The sequence below is a fragment of the Schistocerca nitens genome, chromosome 6 (assembly GCF_023898315.1).
Source record: "Schistocerca nitens isolate TAMUIC-IGC-003100 chromosome 6, iqSchNite1.1, whole genome shotgun sequence".
Classification (NCBI taxonomy): domain Eukaryota; kingdom Metazoa; phylum Arthropoda; class Insecta; order Orthoptera; family Acrididae; genus Schistocerca; species Schistocerca nitens.
Window position 1 is genome coordinate 221,181,767 of NC_064619.1, and position 15,364 is coordinate 221,197,130.

The window sequence follows — 15,364 nt, forward strand, 5'->3', positions numbered from 1 at the left end:
CTGTTTCTGACCGTCCTTTATAGTTGGGTTTTGCGCCGAGTGAACAGGACAATGGGTTTTACTTCGGCAGGCAAGCAGAACTTATATACATCGCGCACTGTGTTTTCCCAGAAAAGGAAACGGCAAATGCATTAGCTATCCAGTCCACATGTGCTGCCTGGGAAGAGTCCCAAAGAGTGTTATTACCTGAAGCAAAGTTTTAATTTTATTTACTTTACAGTACTGATGGATCGCAAGGGAGAAACGAAAAAGAAACTTATGTTTGCTGATAGCTAAGCATACAATTGACGATGAAGAAGAGGATTATTTGCTCCAGATCTACGCGAAGCGCAGAAAACCTGTCACTGATATGCTTCTGAACCGAGAGAATGAGGATATGTTGAACATATTGATTAGCAATCTCTTAACCGACGACGAAGACACGTTGAAAGCGTAGTACAGATTTATTCGTCTTCAGTTTGTTCGTCCATAAACAGTTCAGTTTCCTCGGCTCTGAAATACTCTTGAAAAAGCACATCTCGCAGCCATTTTAGACAAGAATGTTGCCTGACTTGTAGGGATTGCTTCATCATAACGCAGCGCACAACGCTTTAGACTCGTCCAGAACCAGTTGGCCTGTATGCGTGATGTAAACCACTCGCGCACTACGCATTGCGCTTTGTCAGAAGACACCTTTACTATTTTGTCTCCCCCGAGATGTCACACTACGCAGGGCACATTACGTAGTATGCGGCGCAGTATTCCTGCTCCTAGGAAAACCCCAGGTAGTAGTGCAGGCGGACCCCAGTATTAGAAAGTCTGACACCTGGCAGCGTCACACAGAGCACGCGCTACTGCTGCGAACTTCTTCTTTTTTTTTTCTTTATTGTGATTACATTCCCCTACCCCATATGGGCAGGGGAGGGCTGTCAGTGGCACAATCCGCCGCTCTTCAGCCGAGTGACATGACAGCTAATACAAGAAGAAAATGATACATAGAAAGGCGATAAAAATGGGGACATAAAAATACAGTAAGGGAAGATAATGAAGGTAAAAATACACTGACATGGAGACGTTCATGGGGGGAAAATTAAAAAATGTCGACATAAACTGAAAAAAACACAGCTGGCGATTCGTAAAGAACAAAAAAGGTTCTGAAGTCACACACACAGGTTAAAAGTTGGCCACAGTATTAAAAACACTCCAGAACAAGACACTTTAAACTCACTTGGAGAGATAAAGCACACACGATGAAGAATTAGACTGCCAGGAGGGACCTGCTGAGGGAGAGGCCTGAGAGGATGGAAAAGGAGGGGATGCGAACTTCCTACTAGGGAGCCTTTATACACAGAGAGAATGGCCATAGGTGAAGTCGCACATGATTGGCTGATCAGCTGCGACGCCATGTTTCGTGGGGAGGGCTGTCAGCGGCACAATTCGCCGCTCTTCAGCCGAGTGACATTGCAGATAATACAAGAAGAAAATGATACATAGAAAGGCGATAAAAATGGGGACATAAAAATACAGTAAGGGGAGATAATGAAGGTAAAAATACACTGACATGGAGACGTTCACGGGGGGAAAATTAAAAAATGTCGACATAAACTGAAAAAAACACAGCTGGCGATTCGTAAAGCACAAAAAAGGTTCTGAAGTCACACACACAGGTTAAAAGTTGGCCACAGTATTAAAAACACTCCAGAACAAGACACTTTAAACTCACTTGGAGTGATAAAGCACACACGATGAAGAATTAGACTGCCAGGAGGGACCTGCCGAGGGAGAGGCCTGAGAGGATGGAAAAGGAGGGGATGCGAACTTCCTACTAGGGAGCCCTTTATGCACAGAGAAAATGGCCATAGGTGATGTCGCACGTGATTGGCTGATTAGCTGCGACCTCATGTTTCGTCTACGGGTCTCATAAAGTATCACACCAGCAGATAAATCTATTGACAGAATGAAGACATAAAACATTAATATTTATTGTGGGTAAAGGCAGTTTTCTTGCTATATTTGTTATTTATTTCGTTATTACAGTAACAGTGTGACATTATGGGATCTCTGAAGTGGTATTTATTCATAAAGCGACCCACGAAAGGCATTCAACCTGAATGCGGGAATAATTCTGCCTTCAAACAGGGTTTTGAATGTCAGAAACGGACGGTTGTTAACGATTTTATCTTATCTGGCTAATGTGTCTATGTTTTAATTTTTTTCCAATTTACTTGGAAAACAATTGTCGTGTTATAACACTGAACTGCCTCCTGAACAAGCTTCAAAGCAGAAATACTCGTTTCTAGATGCCTATATAGTTTTTACATTCATCACGTAAACTCCATGTCACTAAACGAAAACAGCACGAGGGAGATGTATCATTCGTCTAGAAACGTCCCAATAGTCCAAAAAACATATTCTTGCAACTTTTAACAATTTCATCTTGTGGTTTCATTTCAAGGACGGAGGTACTTCGGTGGACTTTGCACGCTAATATCGTCCGTTCGTACGTTCCGCCGTAGTTTGGACTAAACATGGCTGCCATAGCAACCTTGGCCTCTCTCTCTCTCTCTCTCTCTCTCTCTCTCTCTCTCTTTCTCTTTCTGTCTCCCTGTATATAGGCCCTCTACATCATGCTAATGCGATGGGGATGGATAAAAGCACCACTAGCCAACTGGTAGAAGTGCAGCTGCGATCTGTTTAGTGGTTTAGTTGCCAATCCCATGAATTGGCAGGAAGCGAAAATTTCAGCTGACTGCCGATACCGTCATTCAGCAGGTACCAATTTCTCCCGCTTTTATCACTTTGACTGTCGGCCACGTTAACCTGGCCATTTCTTGTAATTCCTGCCTCTTTTATGGATTTTTCATTATTTTTGATTAAGAAAACTCGGCAACATGTAACTGTGATGCTAACCTCCCACGACATCCTGAAATTTCTTCATCTGTAATACATATTTCCAGCTTCTAGGACTGTTTTGTTTTTCTTCCCTTGTATTTTCGCGGAATCTTAGGATTTGCGGAAAATACGGTGTTAAAAAAAGTGTCACCTATTTCTACGGGATCTAATATTGGTCAAAATGGCTCTGAGCACTATGGGACTCAACTACTGAGGTCATTAGTCCCCTAGAACTTAGAACTAGTTAAACCTAACTAACCTAAGGACATCACAAACATCCATGCCCGAGGCAGGATTCGAACCTGCGACCGTAGCGGTCTTGCGGTTCCAGACTGCAGCGCCTTTAACCGCACGGCCACTTCGGCCGGCATTGGTCAAAACTAGAAGAAAAGTTTCTGTAATGAAATATTCTGAAACCAATACTACTTTGCATACAGACTAATCTGTCCTCTCATTGCAGTCTGTCCTCTCATTGCAGTCTGTCCTCTCATTGCAGTCTGTCCTCTCATTGCAGTCTGTTCAAAAATGGCTCTGAGCCCTATGGAACTTAACTTCTGAGGTCATAAGTCCCTTAGAACTACTTAAACCTAAGAACATCACACACATCCATGCCGGAGGCAGGATTCGAACCTGCGACCGATTGCAATCTGTCTGTTACGTAAAAATAGACACTATAGACAATGCTGCATGTTGTTAAAACGCATCGTGTCACGACATTCAGCCCTTCTTCGCAGTAAATCACCGTTTTGGTATACATCTGAATTTATTCCGATCGTGTCACTTGCATTAGTCACACGCTTCTGTTCCGTCTTCGCGTTGTCAATGGGTTGGGCATATACCTATGCCTTTAAATTCTCCCTTAGCCAGAAATCCAAACGACCAATCTATGGCCCGGAAACGCACAATCCGTAGAAAATAGGATGGTGCCCCCTCGTGCACAAGCCACAGTCGTTATCTTTCTGCAAGGACAACGTTCTCCAATAGCGCTGGTAGCTCATCGCGCAGAAATAGGTGACATACAGCAGTTGTCAATCTGTTCGATAAATTGTATCGCCCTATGAGTCTTTCACCGACAATTCTTTCCTGTACGCTGGTGCCTTTGCTCTATGACTGCTAGAGGATTTGCATCTGCCCACACGTCCGTATTGTGGTAATTTAGTATGCCAGAACTTGTGAATCATGTCTACATCACCTAATACTCCACAGTATTCGAGACAAGAAAACAACCGATACCTCAACAAGCATTTGCTTCTGGACACATAATTATAGGAACATTTTTTCTAGTTTGTCCTCTTATAACAATATCCGATACTTTTTAAAAGCCCTTTATAACAATTTACCACATAAAGAGAAATTTTTACTCTACATCTACATCCATACTCACCATATGATAGGTGGTGGAGCCCACCCTATACCACTACCAATCATTCCCCTTCCTGTTCCACTCGCAAACAGAGCGAAGGAAAAACGACTTTTTAAATGCCTCCGTAGGAGCCCTAATCTCTCTCTAATTTTATCTTCATGGTCCTGACGTGAAATGTACGTTGTCTACTGTAGAGTCTTTCTGCAGTCAGCCTCAAATGGAGGTTCTCCAAATTTTCTTAGTAGTGCTCCTCGAAAAGAAAGTCGCTTTCCCTCCAGTGATTACCATCTGAGTTTCCGAAGCATCTCCGTAATACTTGCGTGTTCTTCGAACCTACAGGTTGCAAATCAATATAGTCATAGTAATCTACTGTTCTACATTCAGTAACAATATAATCCAAAAACTATAATTATAAATTATTAAACACTATCTTCACGTTGTATAGCTTTGTTTATACTATACATTCTGAAACATAGTTCTTTGGACATGGCGACTTTGCACTCGCTGCACTAGTACGCTGTGTATTTTCTGGCAGCCTCTTCCTTTTGCTTTTTTCTTTTGCTGGGCGTACTTTGAACATCCCCTCTATTAGTCTTTTACCTGGTAGGGATGCAGTTTTTCCAAGGAATGCTCAGTCGGCTCCCTATGTAACTCGATGTGGGAGAGTCTTCCCACATTGTTAATTCTACGCACAGTACCTTTAGATTGAGAGTCTTCCCATTTTTTTTACTTTTATAGCGGAAAATTCATGTATTCACCAGACACACGAAGAAATTATGAAATGCACATACCGGTACCCTTGATCTTGTCTCTGTTCTGTGGTCAAACGCCCCGTGCGACGTCCTCTAAATCAGACGAATCAACCCAGACTTGTCTTACAAACTACACTTTCCTAACAACACAGTGAATACTGATCGAGATCATCAATATACGAGATATCCGATTTAAAGCGATTGCGGAGCGAACGGATTGGGGTACGAAAAATTTATCAGCATCCACACGAATGACGGCACTGAAAACCTACAGAAATAGCTTGGTATTACATAGTAGGTCTTTTCAGGTAGAAAAGATTATGGCTGACAGAAGAAAATTGGACTGAAAAATAAAACTGAGTATTTGCATTTTAACTTTACAGTTTAATTTAATCTATATTCAATTAAATTTATGTACAGCGAATTTGGGCAAGCAATAAACGTTCAACAAGAAGAAACAAAAATTTTGAGGTTTGACGATGATATTGTAATTCTGTCGTACACGGGAAAGGACTTAGATGATTAGTTGAACAGAATGGTTAGTGTCTTGAAATAGAGATTATGAGATGCACATCAGCACAAATAAAACGAAGGCAATGGAATGCAGTCGAATCGAATCAGGCGATGCTGAGGAAATGAAATTAGGAAATGAGACGCTAAAACTAATAGAAGAGTTTTGTTATTTGGACATAAAAATAACTGACGGAGGCCGAAGTAGAGAGGATTTAAAGTATAGACTGGCAATTTCAAGAAAAACATTTCGGAAAAAGAGAAGTGCGCGTGACTTCCGGCCCCGGCAGCAAGTGGGATTTTGCGCGTCGGCACGGAAGCGTCCGAAGCACGGAAGGAAGGGCCGTTTCAGGAGAACTGAAAGATGTTACTACTCGATAAATAGAGTCATACATTTGGCCATAGCGGTAAGTAACTAGGTCGCGTGACTAGGTACAGCCACGTTCCCGCTCGAAGTAGTTCGCGTTGTAAGGTTCAAATGGCTCTGAGCACTATGGGACTTAACATCTATGGTCATCAGTCCCCTAGAACTTAGAACTACTTAAACCTAACTAACCTAAGGACGTCACACAACACCCAGTCATCACGAGGCAGAGAAAATCCCTGTCCCCGCCGGGAATCGAACCCGGGAACCCGGCCGTGGGAAGCGAAAACGCTACCGCACGACCACGAGCTGCGGACAGTTCGCGTTGTAAGCCTCACAATGCAAGCACACGAAGAGACAAGGGAAAAGGCCTGGCGACATGACGTTAACGTCATTAAATTTGTTGATGATTTGAAGAGGAAAAAGCACAGTACTAAAGCTGAGTAAGTTGGTGGACGGAAAATTACGGCATGAAGGGCACGATTCACAGATTAGTGAAACTGAAGCACTTACCATAAAAAGCAAGAAGTAATATGCACACAGTAAATATCTCACTGATGATGTGTGTTGTGTTCACCAAATACTCTTGGCGTCCAATCTATTTGTGGCAGGAAGAGAACCCATCGCCTTCCCACCGCAAGTAGTTGCTGTTACTGAGGTTGCTTGTTTGCACGCAATAACTATACAGTCTCGCCACAGGGCCAAAGAGAGTTAGGCAAACTACAGCAGAAATTATGGCAACATCGTTAACAACAATTTACAATAATTTGTTAGTAGAAGTTTCAAGATACTCAACTAAAATATGAGGACGATGCGTGAAAATGTTTTACAGATCGATCTTCGAACACAGATTCAGTCCTAAATCCAGTAAACTATGACTCATGTGTGGTCTAGCGGTTCTGGCGCTGCAGTCCGGAACCGCGGGACTGCTACGGTCGCAGGTTCGAATCCTGCCTCGGGCATGGGTGTGTGTGATGTCCTTAGGTTAGTTAGGTTAAAGTAGTTCTAAGTTCTAGGGGACTTATGACCTAATATGTTGAGTCCCATAGTGCTCAGAGCCATTTGAACCATATGACTCATGTAACTGAGTCTCCGGTTTCTCTCTTCTGGGCGACTATGATAGATAAGTCCTGTTCTCTTGAGGCACAGGCAGTCGCATCGAATCAGGCGATGCTGAGGAAATTGAATTAGGAATTGAGACGCTAAAACTAATAGAAGAGTTTTGTTATTTGGACATCAAAATAACTGACTGAGACCGAAGTAGAGAACAACAGGACGTATCTACCATAGTCGCCCAGAAGAGAGAAACCGGAGACTCATTTACATGAGTCATAGTTTACTGGATTTAGGACAGAATCTGTGTTCGAAGATCGATCTGTACAACATTTCCACGTAACATCCTCATATTTTAGTTGAGTGTCTCGAAACTTGTAGCAGTAAATTATTGTAAATTGTTGCTAATGTTGAGGCTGATGCAGGGCGATGATACTGACTGAGAGGACTCGTGTGTCCGCTTGCATCGGCGTCTGGCGGACTGACGTCCACTTGGGAATTATTTGAATGACGTGTGACGGAAGTATAACACAGTCTGTGTTGTGTGTGCTCTCTGTGGTGACTGATCACGAGTAGGTTACGTCTCTCTGGATGCTGTACTTGCTGTGTCTCGTATCTCGGGGTTCCAACAATATTGTTGTTGTTGTCTTCAGCCCGAAGACTGGTTTGCTACAGCTCTCAGTGCTACTGTATACTGCACGAGCCTCTTAATCTCTGAATAAGTGCTGCAGCCTACATCTTTCTGAATCTGCTTACTATACCTCTTGGTGTCCCTCTACGATTTTTACCCCCCTCCCCTCCACACACACACACACACACACACACACACACACACACACACACACACACACACACACACACACACACACACACACACACACACACACACACACTTCCCTAAATTGGTTATCCCTGATGTCTCAGAATGTGTCCTATCTACCGATCTCTTCTTTCGGTCATCAGTCCCCTAGACTTAGAACTACTTAAACCTAACTAACCTAAGGACGTCACAGGATTCGAAACTGCGAAGTAGCAGCAGCGCGGTTCTGGACTGCGCTGCTGCTACGGTCGCAGGTTCGAATCCTGCCTCGGGCATGGGTGTGTATGATGTCCTTAGGTTGGTTAGGTTTAAGCAGTTCTAAGTCTAGGGCACTGATGACCTCAAACGTTAAGTCCCATAGTGCTTAGATACATTTGAGCCATTTGAGCCTCCTTTCGGTCAAGTTGTGCCACCAATTTCCTGTCTCTCCAATTCTATTCATTCCTCCTCATTAGTTACGTGATCGACCCAACTGATCTTAAACGTTCTTCTGTAGCGCCACATTTCGAAAGCTTCTTTCTCTTTTTGCCTATACTGTTCATCGCCCATGTTTCACTTCCATGCATGGCTACACTCCAGACAAATACCTTCAGGAAAGACGTCCAAACACTTAAATCTATATTCGATGTTAATAAATTTCTCTTCTTGCGAAATGCATAGCTTGCCGTTGCCAGGCTACATTTTATATCCTCTCTACTTCGGCCATCATCAGTTATTTAGCAAAACTCATCTACTAATTTAATTGTCTAGTTTCCTAATCCAATTTCCTTGCCACCACCTGATTTAGTTGGACTACATTTCATTATCCTTGTTTAGATTTTTTGATGTTAACCTTATATGCTCCTTTCAAGACACTGTCTATTCCGTTCGGCTGCTCTTCCAAGTGCTTTGCTGTCTGTGATAAAATTACAATGTCAACGGCAAACCTTAAACTTTATATTTCTTCTGTCTGAGATTTAATTCCTACTCCAAATTTTTATTTGCTTTCCTTTACTGCTTGTTCAATATACAGATTGAATAACATCGGGATAGGCTACAACCCTGTCTCACTCTGTTTTCAACCACTGCTTACCTTTCATGTCGCTCGACTCTTATAACTGCCGTCTGGTGTCTGTAAAAGACGTAAATAACCTTTCACTCCCTGTGTTTTACCATTGCTACCTTTACTATTATGGATGTATTTTTCGGCAATACCTTCTGCGTTATTATCAACAATACAAAGAAATACCAACTTATTAAAAACTTTCACAGATTTTTCGCACATGAATTGAGTTTCTAGGCAAAGGTACTGTGATAAAAACTATTCTGTCTATGGGGTTTCGTTTTAAAAGGTGTCAGAATAAACGAGGTATCACATTTCCGAAAAATGAATTCTACAACAAATTTTTGCGAAAAAATTAAGCATCAGGATTATAATGACCAGTTATTTACAGAAAACTTGGGTTCATGTATCCTACACGACCGGCTCCGTAGGAGAGTGGCTATCATCCCTGTCTTCGGTCCAGAAGGAACTCGTTTTCGATCCTCGGTACCTCTTCAGTTTTTTCTGAGCAAAGGAGGTATGGAATGGGTCCCACTCAACATCCTGAGGCCAAATAAGGATCTATTCGAATAAAGAAGCAGCGGCATCATCAGGATTCATCTTCTGGCAACAACGGCTGGAGAGATTGGCGACATACGGGTCACGATCATTGATCGCTCCTTGTCCTGCCTATTAGACACCAGTCGGCTTCTCGGAACAGGCGTAAGAACTAATCTGTGAGTGGTGTTTACGTTTATAAATTCTGTTAGAGTAGTGGTTCTCGAAGAATATTATCAAACAAAAATGCAGGCTAGTATTCGGTTGCGCTATTTAGGACATTGGCGTACAGTCTTGTAGGGTGAGACAGCACTATACTTTCGAGGGTACGGGAGTGTACACTGTTACTGCACTACCACCCTTCCCCTCTACTCCCTATTTCTCAGGAGTAAACACGATGGTGCTGGCACACTTGTTAGGACAGCAGTTCACTTTGTCGGATAATACAGTCTATCATGCCGAGTGAAATGGAGTTGTATCTGGTTATAGAATTAGCAGGCACGATTTTAGTGCACGGAAAGCAAACCGAAAATGCTGAGGAGCTGACTGGCGCTAGCGGACAAAATACCTCATACGAGGCTTCTGATGCACACAGTATTTCCACGACTTTTCCAACGTCAAGGGAGACAAGGCAAGTGGAATACAGTAAAAAGACAGAGGGGAAGTACGAACTTACAAACCTCCTATCTGCTTGCAGTGATGGAGGAACCTTCAATCAGCACCCTAAGTTTCGCGAGAAGTGTTTGTCGCTCACAGTAATCTGTGAAAAATAATACGGAAATAGCTGCTGCACTGAGCTGACTTCGGATCTCAGCGCTGTATGATCGATTTTCAGTTCCACGTTTCGTACGTTTCTCGGATGAAGACTGTTGTGTACATAGTTCCGCGTAGTAAGCGCGTACACAACTTTCCCACTAGAGCGCGCCCCGCTAAGCACAACAGCGCAGGCGCAGCGCTCGTCCGTCTCCGCACTACGAGATGCCACTGCCTTAGAGACGGACCAAATTCTGCTTCCGGCGATTCGCGTATTAATATGTAACGCAGCCAATGAGATTGCTGCGAACGTAGAACCTTTTCTCCTCGCGGATCACACTCGCGCAGTGATACCTGAACGCGCGAGGTATTATAACGAGTGTACAGACCTCCGATTAGTCAGTCTGCATTTGTCTGCACCAGTCTGTACCAGTCTGCATTAGTCTGTACCAGTCTATAGTCAAGTTTCAGTCGGCGCCTAATAAGATTACCATATTCCTGTACATAGCCATGAAGATAAATGTATAGACACTTCTGTCAAGTATCAGAGATATGTGAGAATAAGATTAACGTACCAAGACCAAAGGAACTTCAGATTGTCAATTGTAAACAGCATCCAGAATAAAGTTACGCAATGTCTATGCTTTTTATTATTTTAATTAATGTGTGTGAAAATTAATCAAGTTCTATTTAAAGTTGGTCACCGTCAATCTGCTACTCTAAGCGTGCAAGTGGCATTTCTATCGTCTGACCTAACGGCAGAAGATAAACACGCCACGATAAGACCACGAGACACATTGCTGACACTCGCCTACTTCGTTAGAGCGACAAGTCAAATAATCTGATGGTGTGTGTACCGAGGATCTTACAGTACGCACACCACAAAGACTCTTTCACCAAAGACGGAGTGCTCAATAGTCGCAATATCTATGCATGTGCCACTGATAATCTATACCCTACAATTGGGAATAGCCACAATTACAGATTTGCACTGAAAATGAGGATGAGCATATTCAATGCGTAGCTGATTGTCCCGTGACTGCTAAGTGCACCAGCGTAGAGTGCACGCAGAATAACGTGACCGGTGGATGAGCGTGGGGAGAGCGGTAGAGGGGGTCGTTGCAGGCGGGCGCTGTAGGGGCGATGGTGAGCGCTGAAGGGGAAGTGCTGTTCTGAACTGAAACCTACGCTCATATTTTTCAGAAATATTAAGTGAAGCCCCTCCATGCGCACGCTTGCATCGTGACCTTTCAAAAAGGTCTGCTATATCATCTGCTTTGGTCAGTACATAAACAGAATTCCGCTGAAAATGCAACTAAAGCTGCGATCTATTTTCTCCTGGCTTCTTGTCCTTTTGTAACCTTCAGAAAAGGGTGATGAGTGCCTTATTTTGAGTCAAACGTACAGTTCTCTTGTTGCCATATTAAACTTCGTTTGCCGGCCGGTGTGGCCGAGCGGTTCTAGGCGCTCCATTCTGGAACCGCGCGACCACTACGGTCGCAGGTTCGAATCCTGCCTCGGGCATGGATGTGTATGATGTCCTTAGGTTGGTTAGGTTTAAGTAGTTCTAAGTTCTAGGGGACAGATGACCTCAGATGTTAAGTCCCGTAGTGCTCAGAGTCATTTGAAACGAACTTAGTTTGTTTTTTCAAAGCACAGCGCAGTATACCTCAATAAAATGTGCAGACGCAATTGCGAGAGAATTATGGAACAATGGTTTATTAAGTGAGGAACTGAGGAAAAGTAAGGTCAGTAGTTTACGAAAAAGCATATACTCGGTGCCGGCCGGAGTGGCCGAGCGGTTCTAGGCGCTACCGTCTGGAACCGCGCGACCGCTACGGTCGCAGGTTCGAATCCTGCCTCGGGCGTGGATGTGTGTGGTGTCCTTAGGTTAGTTAGGTTTAAGTAGTTCTAAGTTCTAGGGGATTGATGACCTCAGAAGTTAAGTCCCATACTGCTCAGAGCCATTTTGAACATCTTCGGTACAAAAATAAAGGTGTAATGTCACTTATGCTGTTTCAAAACCCAAAGCATTTCTCGTTTCACCATCTTTCGATGGCCCTCAAAAATTACGTTCTCTCATCCAATAAGTCCGTAGTTAATGGAATTACACAGTAGATAATGAGTTTTGCATAATAATAATAATAATACGACAAAATACTCTCCTCATTGCGTGTTATCATGTACAAAATCTCATTTAGATGTCTCAAACTGTCAATGAAATATGAGGGATGTTGTGGATATTTCATTCTGGCTTTATTGCTGGCACACACAACCGCAAATGAGTGTGCTACATCAGATCAATTCTTTCGAAATTGGTAACAGACAGGCCTTCACCCAAGTCTAAAGAAAACTACAATATGTTACCTATATTACAAAAGCAGCAACTTAATATGTAATATGCAACAAACGCAAATCATAGCGATGCCTATCTTTCATTGCAAACTTTTTCAAATTTCTCGCGTTGTCTTACTTAAATACAAATATAACAATAACTATGACCATTAAAGAAATGATGGGATCGTCATCATGAAGCTATAACTGAGGCAAAAATGATTTTTTTTTTACCGAAGAGTTCGGGTAAAATCGCTTGTATTTCGGGGCATGCACCTCGATTCTATCATCGCAGCGCGTCGCTGACCGGCTAAAAGCGGCCAGTGTTGGCCTCCCCTTTTGAACGAACGAATGAACTCTCCCAGGGCTTTGGACTAGAACTTGTCACTGCGCAACTGCCACCGTATCCTGAGCGGACTCTACACTAAGAGTTCACACACAGATGAGTACGAGCCTAATGATGAGAGTTGCATACATTAGGAGTCAAGGCACCGCTGTTACGTCACTATTATACTGGGTCTCTTCCCGCTGCTGTTCAGCGAGTATTCCTAGTCGGACAACAGTGTCGCTACCGTCTCTTCCTATTAGTCGACTCATTCCCTCATACTGAAACGCGAAAGTGTGTAAAGCTAGTCGTGACTTCGTACATGCTGTTGTCAAGTAGCATTAAGTAGAAATGACGATGTGGGTATCGGATGGCCTCTAACGAAGTAGTATTTTGTGAGACTGTGGAAGGTGTAAGACGAAAACTAAGTGATACAGTTACACGTGTGAATATGTGCTCCGTCAGAAGAAGAGTGATTTCTGGAATAATTTCGATGCTATAGTCCATGCTTCAGACGATAAATATCCAAATTTCGGCCAATGTCTACAAAGTGGTTGTAGTCTTGTTTATTCCATCTCAATCGTGAGAAAACATATGGGCTCCGTCAAACGAAAACTGGACACAGAGCAACGTCCCTGTTATGCCCCTGTGACCAGAAACGCGCCATTTCTGTATTCTTTTGATTATGGTAACTTGCGATCAAGTCTAATAGCGAGTTGTGTACCTTATCATTAATTTCTGTAACGTTTTCGCAGATTGCCGTAAATTTATTGTAATAGCGACAACAGTGACACTGAAGAGGAGGAGGAGGAACATGAGATGAGATGAGATATAATAGAAATGAAGACACACAGAATTATTAATCAGACATAACGTGCCAAAATGCACTGTCAAATAATACTTACGGACAGCGAACACTAGAGTAAATGTAGTGTAGGGTGCTGGCATTCTACCAAGAAAGTACAGTGTTGTACATGGATGAACACCTAATACTAATGCACAGGATTAGCGATACTATTTCCCTACTGCTAACTATAAAGTATTTTGTTGTGACTGGCAGGTTCGAATCCTGCCTAGGGCATGGATGTGTGTGCTGTACTAAGGTTAGTTAGGTTTAAGTAGTTCTAAGTTCTAGGGGACTGATGAACTCAGATGTTAAATCCCATAATGCTCAGAGCCATTTGAATTTGTGACTGGTAGTCAACAGCTCGAATAAACACTTCGAGGTATTCACCGCTAGTCGCAATCGGTGACAACACTAACGATTCTCTCGTCTACATCATCATATTTTTACATTCGTCGAAATTTTATTTATATTTCAACCCAAATTATTTTTATTTTAAAAAGGAATTTACTCCGTTTTAAATGTTGCACATAAAAACAAGACAGAAACTGCAAAAGATGACAAACAAAAACTGTAATGTGCATGACCTGTTTTAAAATGTCACGTACAGGTCCTCAGATTTGCAGTAAATAAATAACACTTAATCGCATTTTAGAGAATGCACTTCACCCACGTGTTCTTGTGTGTGTATACAAATACATAGTAGATATATACTTTTGTTGGTTGGTTGGTTTTGGGGAAGGAGACCAGACAGCGTGGTCATCGGTCTCATCGGATTAGGGAAGGATGGGGAGGGAAGTCGGCCGTGCCCTTTCAGAGGAACCATCCCGGCATTTGCCTGGAGTGATTTAGGGAAATCACGGAAAACCTAAATCAGGATGGCCGGACGCGGGATTGAACCGTCGTCCTCTCGAATGCGAGTCCAGTGTCTAACCACTGCGCCACCTCGCTCGGTTATACTTTCGTATATACTATATACATATGACAGATGTAAACAATACAGAACCAGAATGAGATTTTCACTCTGCAGCGGAGGAAGCGCTGATATGAAACTTCCTGGCAGATTAAAACTGTGCGTCAGACCGAGACTCGAACTCGGGACCTTCGCCTTTCGCGGGCAAGTGCTCTACCGATATTTTTTTAAATTTTTTTTAATTGTTGTGTTTGGTCGTTGTGGACGTCACAAGACATCAGTTCAAGTTCGTTTTGTTGATCTTTCCACTCAATTTTTTTTATTACTGAGGCCAACCAGCTCTCTGACCGAACACGCTGAGCTACCGTGCCGGCATCCAAGCACGACTCACGACCCTTCCTCAGCTTCAAAGGTCCCGAGTTCGAGTGTCAGTCCGGCACACAGTTTTAATCCGCCAGGAAGTTTCAATACAGAATCATATTCACTGCTAATCGATCACTCATTCTCTTCGTATATAATGGTCGTAATTACCAACGGCTACGTATGTAGTGTCAGTGCTCGCTTTCCTTCGTATCTGACAACAGATTCAAGCGACGTGTTTTCAGTTAACCGGTCACTGGCGGAGTCTCACAAGTCGAATCACCGGGTGTACGGAGAGGGAGAGTTCGGAGATGACGCAATACGACCCGCCGGCGAGTTCAGCAGGAGTATACAGAGCTCGTTTCTGATAATGTTTGTGCGCGTATGTCGTTCCACCACCGTGAATCCCTCAGCTGACTCTGCACATCCTTATAAACGCTCTAAACCTAAGTTAAATGCAGGGAAAACGTAGTGAAAATGTAAATTCCTCTTCCAATAGAAATAGAAATCTTTGTGGGCTAGG